General features: G+C 39.6%; 1 long non-coding RNA gene across 2 annotated transcripts in view; it reads left to right on the plus strand.

Annotated features, from left to right (window-relative positions):
* Positions 1 to 9,724, plus strand: part of LOC108540498 (uncharacterized) — a 30,303-nt gene extending 20,579 nt beyond the window's left edge. The window contains exon 3 of one of the 2 annotated variants that reach the window (XR_001888691.1): positions 9,652 to 9,724. This is a non-coding gene — a long non-coding RNA (uncharacterized LOC108540498). Of the gene's footprint in view, positions 1 to 4,975; positions 5,062 to 9,651 lie in introns of those variants that run through there. The other variant, XR_001888690.1, reaches the window with a different exon arrangement.
* Positions 9,725 to 10,601: the final 877 nt, after the last annotated feature.

A 10,601-nucleotide genomic window follows, 5' to 3' on the forward strand; every position in this document is an offset into this window, starting at 1 on the left:
TAGCCATAAGTAGAAAGCTGAAACTGGATCCCTTCCTTACACCTTATACCAAAATTAATTCAAGATGGATCAGAGACTTAAATGTTAGACCTAAAACCATAAAAACCCTAGAAGAAAACCTAGGCAATACCATTCAGGACATAGGAATGGGTAAGGACTTCATGACTAAAACACCAAAAGCAATGACAACAAAAGCCAAAATAGACAAATGGGATCTAATTAAACTAAAGAGCTTCTGCACAGCAAAAGAAACTACCGTCAGAGTGAACCAGCAACCTACAGAATGGGAGAAAATTTTTGCAATCTACCCATCTGACAAAGGGCTAATATCCAGAATCTACAAAGAAGTTAAACAAATTTACAAGAAAGCATCAAACAACCCCATCAAAAAGTGGGCAAAGGACATGAACAGTCACTTCTCAAAAGAAGACATATGTGCAGCCAAGAGATGCATGAAAAAGTGCTCATCATCACTAGTCATCAGAGAAATGCAAATTAAAACCACAATGAGATACCATCTCACACCAGTTAGAATGGCAAACATTAAAAAGTCAGGAAACAACACTGTTGGTGGGAGTGTAAATTAGTTCAACCATTGTGGAAGACAGTGTGGTGATTCCTCAAGGATCTAGAACTAGAAATACCATTTGACCCAGCCATCCCATTACTGGATATATACCCAAAGGATTATAAACCATACTACTATAAAGACACATGCACATGTATGCTTATTGTGGCAGTATTCACAATAGCAAAGACTTGGAACCAACCCATCAGTGATAGACTGGATTAAGAAAATGTGGCACATATACACCATGGAATACTATGCAGCCATGAAAAAGGATGCATTCATGTCCTTTGCAGTAACATGGATGAAGCTGGAAACCATCATTCTCAGCAAACTATCACAAGGACAGGAAACCAAACACTGCATGTTCTCACTCGTAAGTGGGAGTTGAACAATGAGAACACATGGACACAGGGCAGGAACGTCACATTCCAGGGCCTGTCATAAGGGTAGGGAGGGCTGGGGGAGGGATAGTATTGGAGAAATACCCAATGTAAATGATGAGTTAATGGGTGCAGCAAACCAACATGGCACACGTATACCTATGTATCAAACCTGCACATTGTGTACATGTACCCTAGAACTTAAAGTATAATAATAAAATAAATAAATTTAAAAAAAGTTTTTAAAGACATAACAGTGCTTCTATTCTGAGATGCAGTCTGTTACTATTCCCCATAATCTTTCAAATGATAGCAATATTAAAACAAGTTTGTATTATACTTCCCTGAATGTTAGCAAATCACGCTACTCTTGTTGCCTTTAAAGCTAAGACCTTGACCCCAAACCACCACCATCCCTCACCCAGGTGGTGGCAACAGCCTTCTAACTGATGTCTCAGCCTCTAGTTTTGTGCCTCCCTTCCCCTACAAGAGGAAATGCAATAGCCAGAACAGCCTTACAAGGTCCCTTTTGTTCAACACCCTACAATGAGTCTCAATTCATTCTCAGTAAAAACCAAATGTCTTCCTTCTCTTTTTAATTATCAAAGTTCATTTTATTGTCCAGGATGTGGTTTATCTTGAAATTCTATGGGTGAAGAAAAAAATGTGACTGCTGCTATTGTTGGGTGGAGTGTTCATATATAGAGTGTGGCATCTATCTTGTTGGTTGATTGTGTTGTTCAAATCTTCTGTATCCTTACCCCAAACTCTCAATCCCCCCATTATGCTTATCACCTTCTAATGCAATATATGCTTATTTAATATGCTTGGTGTTTATTGTCTATCTTCCCTTGTTAGAATGTAAGCTCCACAAGGCAGGCATTATTGATTGTTTTGTTTCTGGATGTATCTCATTTTTTTGGAACAGTGCCTGGCACACAGGAGTGCACTCTAAATATTCATTGAATGTTTGAAGAATGCTCCATCCCAACCAAAGGTAGAATAAACTAGTTACTTATCTATTTGTTTTGAGACAGGGTCTTGCTCTGTCATACAGGGTGGAGTGCAGTGGTGTGATCACAGCTGACTGCAGCCTCAACCTCCAGGCTCAAGTGATCCTCCTTCCTCAGCTTCCTGAGTAGCTGGCACTACAGCCATGCACCACCACATTTAGCTAATTTTTTATTTTTTTATTTTTTGTAGATACGGGGTCTCAACATGTTGCCCAGGCTAGTCTCAAACTCCTGAGCTCAAGGGATACTCCTCTGTCAGCCCCCAAAAGGGTTGGGATTATAGACATGAGCCACTGCACCCAGCCCAGCTATGTTTATTTCTATGCCTTTTCTTCCCTTTATTATTCTGTCTCACACGCAAATATGTCTTTTAGTCCAATGTCCCACTGATATGATATCAATATATTTTAGTCAACATTTTTTATTCTTATGGGTTATATACTTTTTTAGTCTTAATATCATTTGAGGGTGTATCCAAGATTTGGGGGCCCTCTTCAAGTAAAAGAATGCAAAATTAAAAACACAAAAAGTGCTTGGAAAGAGGCTCTTCGGTCTCATTCATTCCGGCTATCATGTTGAGATGCAAGACACCACTGCCCTTTCTTTCCATTGTGGAAGGAATTTCAGATAGTAGCAAACAGGGGCTTCCACCAATAGTTTCCTAGCATTAGCTATGATGTTAATGATAAACAAGATTAAAAGGGAAAGAGAAGAAGAAGCAAAAAAAAGTAGTTTGATTCTGCCAACATGTAATAAATTAAAGTGATTTACCCAAACCACTTAAGGTTAATTACAATGAAGCACAATGTAGACCGTGAATGTCATTAGTGTGACGGATTCACTTTGGCTGCCACAGAAGCTAGCATTTGATTCTGTGCTGAGCTAAGGAGTTTCTTCAGCTTCTGGCACACAACCCAAAGCTTGCCCCCCTTCTTTTTTTTTCATTGTTATTAAAATCAACGGAAGACTGGAAGAGAGGGAAAGGAAGAAAGAATCAAAAGCATGGAGGCATATAGCAATCTGAGGAAAAGAAGGCGTTGAAGACATTAATGTAGTATCTGTAGCCCCAATTGAGTTTCTGTTCATCTCCCTGCAATACCCATTCTCTATCCAAATAGTGATGTGGTGCTTTGTTTAATTACTTGTTTAATAGAAGTCTTCTCTCCTAGATTGGAAGCTTCCTAAGAGCAAGGGCGGCATCCACCTCCCTCCTGCTCTCCCTGCTACGTGTCCCCCTCCGTGTGTCCGGCACATTAAAGGGTTTCAACCAATAATTGATGTGTGAATTCCTTTTTTGAATGAGTAAACAAATTGAAGAAAATTTGGCTCTTAGAATCCTCCACTTGGCAGAGCATCTCCTTATTCTTCTTGCTTTCTTTATTTATTTCTACACCAAGGATTTCTTCTGCTCCTTATGCCCAAGGCTGGAAGACTTACACCCCTGAATGGGAAAGTCCCTTATAGCAACTGCCTTCATCAAAACTAATTAGACCATAAAGACATCTATTCTGCACTCTCTCCTACCTATCACTTTCATTTTATTTGTAATGTGTTAATACATGCAGAACAAGATAAATGAAAAATGTTACAATATGTTCTCTTTACCTAACGTGAGCATACATTTGGCCAAGTAACTGTGAAATATTTGATATTTTCACAGGGAAGCCAATGACTTTCAGTCTCTGAAGTTGGTGCTTTGGTTTATTTGACACATTTTCCATAGTCATGTTACCAGTAATTTTAGAGGTCCCAGGGGAAGAAACATTTTTCCTCCTCAAGTTCAGTAATTGTCATCTGAAGGTCTGAGAGCTGTACCACTTGCTTCTTGATTGTTTGGTTAGAGAAAAAGTTGTATGAAATGTCCTTTCTGTTTTCAGAATATATATTTAACACAGAAAACCTGCTGGTAATTGTGCCAGCACTTAAGCTACTGTTTCTTTGAAAGGGCCTATTCTGTTGCATGTGCCTTCTAAATGTAACATCTTTAAAACTGGAGTTCAAAGGACTGCCTTTCCTTTCATTAAACTGTAGGGACTTTGGAATGCTGTAAATTCATGTTCCCAGTAATTCTGGTCCTGGACAAGTTTCCTCTTCAACACCCCCTGTCCTTTGTTGTCATCCCTCTTCTCAGCATCCTTCTGATGTCCAGCTTTGTGTTTCCTGCCGCGGACATTTCCTGAGATCACTCGAGCATATGTTCCATCTCTGAGAGAAAGCTAATGTGAATTAGTCATCCATGAATGTGATCATGGATGATAATAAGCCCTTCTCAGTTGAGGTATTGCAGCTTAGCAGGAGACTTTTGAAATATTATCATTTTGCACAATACGATTTTACCCAATATTCACAACAACCTTGTGAAGGAGAAGATGTGACTAGAAATATTTCCATTTGTAGGTGACAACATTGTGGTTCTGAAGAGTTAAGCGACTTGCTGATGGTGATGTTACAGGACCCCAGCACTTCCCCAAAGGTAGCTGTTGGGTCAAGTTTCTACACTATAGTCCCTTCTGTGGTCACCAGAAAGATGTTACAGGACCCCACCACTTACCCTTCTAGTTTCCTAAGCAGATTCCTTTTTCTCTGTGTCCCTTGGAGCATCCAGGGGTTTTGGCCCGCTTCCTTGTTCACTTTATACTGTCTACATGTGTCACCTTAGGTACATCTTTGGTTTAAACTATCATCTTTAGGTTGATGACTTAAAAAACCCAAATTCTGAATTTAGGTAAGTCTTTGCTGGTGCACACAATTGCCTACAGGGTAACTATTCTGGATAGTCAACTATGACTCTAACAAGACCTGGCCAACTCACTAGCCATCTTATATACTGAACATTTGTGTGCCCCCCACATCCATATTTTGATACCCTAACCTCCAAAGTGATGGCATTAGAAAATTGAGGCCTTTGAGAGATAGTTAGGTTTAGATAATACCAGGAGGGTAGAGCCCCTAGTGATGGCATTAATGCCCTTACAAAAGAAAGAGACACCAGAGTGTTTTCTCTTTGTCAGGTGAGGATACTGTGAGAAGATTACCATGTGCAAGCCAGCAATTGGATCCTCACCAAGAATCAAATATGTCAGCACCTTGATCTCAGATTTTCCAGCCTCCAAAACTGTGAGAAATAAATGTCTGTTGTTTAAGTCAAAAATACTGGTGTTTGCTATTTTGTTATGGCAGTCTGAGCAGACTACAAGACGCATTCCCCACCTGCTACCCTCATCTATTGTTTACAACAAGAAATTCAAACTTTGCTATTAGGCCGTTTTCCAGTTTTGTCACCTATTGATCTACCTGACTATAGTTTGGATATTTGACCCTTCAGTCTTCATGTTAAAATTTGATCCCAACGTTAGAGGTGGAACCTAATGGAAATGTTTTGGTTATTGGGGTAGATCCCTCATGAATGGCTTGGCATCATCCCTGTGGTACTGCGTTCTCACTATATTAGTTCCCATGAGAGTTTCCCTGAGAAATGTTTGTTGAAAACAGCCTGGCACCTCCTCCTGTCACTTGCCTCCTCTCTCACCATGTGATCTGCACATGTTGGCTCCCCTTCACTTTCCACCATGATTGGAAGCTTCTTGAGGCCCTCATCAGAAGCAGATGTTCTCACCTTGCTTCTTGTACAGCCTACAGAACTGTGAGCTAAATAAACCTCTTTATCAATTACTCAGTCTCAGGTATTCCTTTAAGCAACACAGACTAAGACAAAAAATTGGTATCCAGAAATGGAGTGTTACATTAAAGATACCTGAAAATGCAGAAGAGGCTTTTGAACTGGGGAATGGGTAGAGATGGGAAGAGTTTGGAGGGCTCAGAAAAAGATAGGAATTTGAGTGAAAGTTCAGAACTTCTTAGAGATTAGTTAAGCGGTTGTGATCAAAATGCTGATAGAAATCCTGTCAGGAAAGGCCATGCTTATGAGGTCTCAAATGGAAATGAGGAACTTACTGCAAACTGCAGCTATCATCTTTGTTACACCTAGCAAAGAACTTGACTACACTGTGTGCATGCCCTTGGGCTTTGTGGAAGGCTGAACTTAAGACTGATGAACTATGGTATCTGACAGAAGACATTTCTGAGCAGCAAAGGGCTCAGGCTGCTGTGTGGTTACTTCTAACTGCTTATGGTAAACTGGTAGAGAAAAAGCAAACAGAGTGGAAAAATTTGGAAAATTCACATCCTGGCCATGTGTTAGAGAAGAAAAGAGCATTTCCAAGAGAGAAATCACAGGGTATTGGGAAGCAAGCACTTGCTAGAGAGATTAGCAGAGATATAAGGCAGGCAGGTGCTAATAGTCAAGACAACGGGAAAAAGATCCCAAAAGCATTTCTGAAATTTTCAAGGCTAAGCCTCCCATCAAAGGCCCAGAGGCCTAGGAAGACAGAATGGTTTCAAGGGCCAGGCCCAGGGTCCTGCTGTCCTTTGCCACCTGGGCATTCTGCTCTCCACATCCTGGCCACTCTGCCTCCAGCCACAGCTCAAACGGCCCCAGGTACCACTGGAGCCACTGCTCCAAAGGGCACAAGCCATAAGCCTTGGCAGCTTCCATGTGGTGTTAGGTCTGCAGGTGTGCAGAGTGCAGGAGTGGTGGTGGAGAATTGGCACCTGCTACCTAGATTTCAGAGGATATAGCAGAAAGCCTGGGTGCTCAGGCAGAAGACTACCATAAGAGAGACTACTTCGGTGGAAAGTCCCCATGTCAAGACAACTAGGACAATGCTGAGCAGAAATACAGGATTGGAGCCCTCACAGAATCCCCACTGGGGAATTGTCTAGTGGAGTTGTGGGAGCAGGGCCACTACCTTCCAAACCCCAGAGTTATAGAGCCACCGGCAATGTGCACCTCCAGCCTAGAAAAGCCAAAGGCATTTAACTTCAACCTGTGAGAATGACTATGTAGGCTGTGTCTAGCAAAGCCATGGAAACAGGGCTGCCCAAGGCCATGGGTGCCCACTCTTCTCACCAGTGTGCCCTGGATACAGAATGTGCAGTCAAGAGGGATTATTTTAGAGTTTTAAACTGAGTATTTTAGAGTTTAAAATATTTGCTCTTCTGGGTTCCATACTTGCATGGCCCCTGTTACCCCTGCTTTTGGCTATTTTTTTCCTTTTGGAATGGGAATGTCTACCAATGTCTGTTCCATCATTGAATCTTAGAAGCAAATAACTTGCCTTTGATTTATTTCTTTCTCTATCCCTTCATTTTCAATCTATGTATGTCTTTGTAGGTTTGAGTTTCTTGTAGGCAGCATATAATTGGGTGTTGTTTTTTAATACATTCAGCCACTCTGTCTTTTAATGGGAGAATTTAATTTTGATTGCAAAAAAAGAGACAAACAAAAAACTGCACACATTAACTGCCTTCTCCCCAACATTTTGAATTTTGATGTCACAATTTGCATTTTGTATTGCCTGTCTCTTAACAAATTGTTGTAGCTATTATTTTCATGGTTTTGTTTTTTAGTCTTCTTATAAGGATATAAGTGATTTAAACTTCATGATTATAATATTAGTATTGCAAAATAACATCACTTGTTTTTGAAGTCTGCCAAAGTAATGTTAATTGTAGTACCACTCAGCAAGTGATTTAAACTTACATTAGGTATTTACATTCTTAAAAAGTCCCTCTGCATTCCAATACCCCAGGCAGAGCCAGATGTTTCACTATTTTACCAGGATTCTGCTTTTTCCATAGGTTCTCCCTCTTCTCTTTAAGCTGTTTTTAACTGTGTGCCCCTCACCCATGAATTTCCTGTTTCTTTCTTGTGCAAAGCAGTTTATTTCTCTCTGGGTTTTGTGGTCTCCTTCACAACTCTTGGATAGGCAGCTCAACCAGTACAAATTAATACTGCAAAATAATTTACAGAATGCTTTACAACCTAAATGCTTAATCTCAGTTAGGTGCTGGAGAAAAACAGCAATAGCTTGAAAGCCCTAAGATAGAAATCAGGGGTGAGCTTTAATGATCATTTCTTCTCCTCTTGTTTTCTTTTTTCCTCTCTTCCCCTCTCTGCTCCTTCCACCCCCTCCTCCTTCCCCACTGGATAACACAAACCTTCAGAGAAGCACCAGTGAGATAAGCTATATACCTGAGAAAATACATATATATTTGACAATGTGCTATAGAACTGCTTTATTCATTACACATTAGTTACTGTTCGATTTACTAGTGACTATTTGGGAATGATGAATCCTTAAAAGCTTACTGCAATGTTATGTTTAGTGCTTGAGCAAAGATAACTAACTTTGATGTTGTACTTTTTTAGAAATATTAACACTTCTTATTCTATATTTTAGCATTATAATTACAATTAATTTTTAACAATCACACACCACACAAACATAAAATGGAGTAAGTTCACTTAGAAAATGATGCCTTTTCACTGCTTTTTTTTTTGTATACTTTTAAATGAACCACCCCAAAATATTTTACCCCAAAATATAATTCTTTGACATATTTCAAGGTAAGTATTCACAGTGTCAAGAAACACAGAATAGCTTAAAAAATGCTTTTTGCAGGGAGGAGATTTGCATCTGTAGAGAAAATCTGCATTGGTGTGTCCAGATCTTGAAAAAGTTAACTCAACCACAGGCTACTGTCTATTCTTTCTGAGGGCTGCTACCTGTGAGGCTTCCTCTGCATCACAGGACTGCCTTTGCCCCATGCCTTTTTTCTCTCTTCCTCCTGTAACTTGTCTTGCCATGCTTCAAGCCCCTGTTCTTTCTGTAACTTCAAGATGGTATAAAAGTATCAACCATCTGGCCCTCTCTGAGTTTTCCTATTTTTTATGACTCTTGGGTGCACATTAACAAATTTGGTATGTCTTTTCTCTTGTGAATATGCCATCTTTCAGTTGATTTTCAGTGAAACTTCAGAGGGTAAAGAGAAAGTTTTCCCGTGGCTCCTATGCTTCTAACAGATTAAAATAAAGTTCATGTACCATAAAATTCTCACTCTTAAAGTGTAAAATTCTGAGACCTTCAGTGTATTCACAAGGTCGCGTAACTATCACCACTATCTAATTCCAGAACATTTTCATCACCAGAAAAATAAATCTATTATAATAACCATGAGCAGTCTCTCTCAATTTCTGTCTTCCCCCAACTCTGCCAACTGCCAATTTCTTATCTGTCTCTATGGATTATCCTCTTCTGGGCATTTCATACAAATGGAATTATACAAGATATGGCCTTTTATGTCTGGCTTCTTTCACTAACCATAATGTTTTCATAGTCATCCATGTTTTAGCATATATCAGTACTATTTAGTTTTATGGATGAATAATATTCCATTTATGGTTATTTATGGACATTTTGATTATCCATTAGTTGATTTGTTTTCACTTTTTGGCTATTATGAATAATTGTTCTATGAATATTCACATGTAAGTTTTTGTGTGAACATATTTTCAATTCTCTTGAGTATATACCTAAGAGTGGAAGTGCTGAGTAACTCTATGTTTAACCACTTGAGAAACTGCTAAACTGCTTTCTAAAGAAGCAGTTTAAAGCTGCATGATTTAAAATTCTCACTAGTGTCATAAAAAATTACATTAGATGGTAAAAATGCATTTGTAACGCAATGATAAATCTATTCCATTGAATAGAATTAAACAGACAAGAAATACTTTATTCAAGACTATTGCAATAAGAGAAATTGAACTGAACTTTGAATACAACAGGGGCAGCTGGAGATTTATAGCAATGAGCAGAGTGAGGGAGTTTGCAGACAGAAAAGTACCAAGAGGAACCTGGTTGGACACAAAGGGTGAGTGATTCTTGTTAAACTGGCTTGGCACACTTTTTGCTAAAGTGGGCTCAGCAGACCAAGGAGAGCAGGTTAACAATAATGCCTAATAGAGAAGAAGGCTAAGAGGAGGCTGGCTAAAGTTTGACCAAGGAGGGTGTCCTTGTCACCAGTACTGTATAAGAGTTCCAACTCCACATCCTCACTAACACTTGTTTTTGTCTGTCTTTTTGATTGTAGGCATCCTAGTGGGTATAAAGTGGTATCTCATTGAGGTTTTGATTAGCATTTCTCTAATGACTAATGATGTTGAATATCTTTTCATGTGTTCATTGGCCATTTGTATACCTTCTTTGGAGAACTGTTTATTCACATTCTCTGCCCATTTTCAACTGGGTTATTTGTCTTTTTGTTTTTGAGCTGGACGAGTCCTTTATATATTCTGGAAAGTAAGCTATATAAAGGACTTATCAGGCACAAGGTTTGTAAATGTTGTCTTCCATTTTGTAGGCTGTCTTTTTGCTTTCTTGGTAGTGTCCTTTGAGGCACAGAAGTTTTTATTTTGATGAAGTCCAATTACACCCTGGGATCATCTCTAATGATTCACAGCCCTAGTATATGGTGCCTTCCCCTTGAGTGACAGAACCTGAGATCTGCCTTTAACCAATACAACATAGCAGAGGTGATGGGATATCACCCCTGTGATTGTCTTGTTATGTAAGACTGTCTTAGTGGACTGGAGAGACAGAATCTCCTGCTGGTCTTGAAGAAGCAAACAGCCATGGTATGAGCTGCCTATTGAGAGGGCTGGGAACTGTAGGCAGTCTTCAGCTGACAGCCAATAAGAAGCGAGGGCTTCTCAGTCACACAACCACAAAGAAAGTA

The sequence above is a fragment of the Rhinopithecus bieti genome, unplaced genomic scaffold (assembly GCF_001698545.2).
Source record: "Rhinopithecus bieti isolate Rb0 unplaced genomic scaffold, ASM169854v2 scaffold_19731, whole genome shotgun sequence".
Classification (NCBI taxonomy): Eukaryota; Metazoa; Chordata; class Mammalia; order Primates; family Cercopithecidae; genus Rhinopithecus; species Rhinopithecus bieti.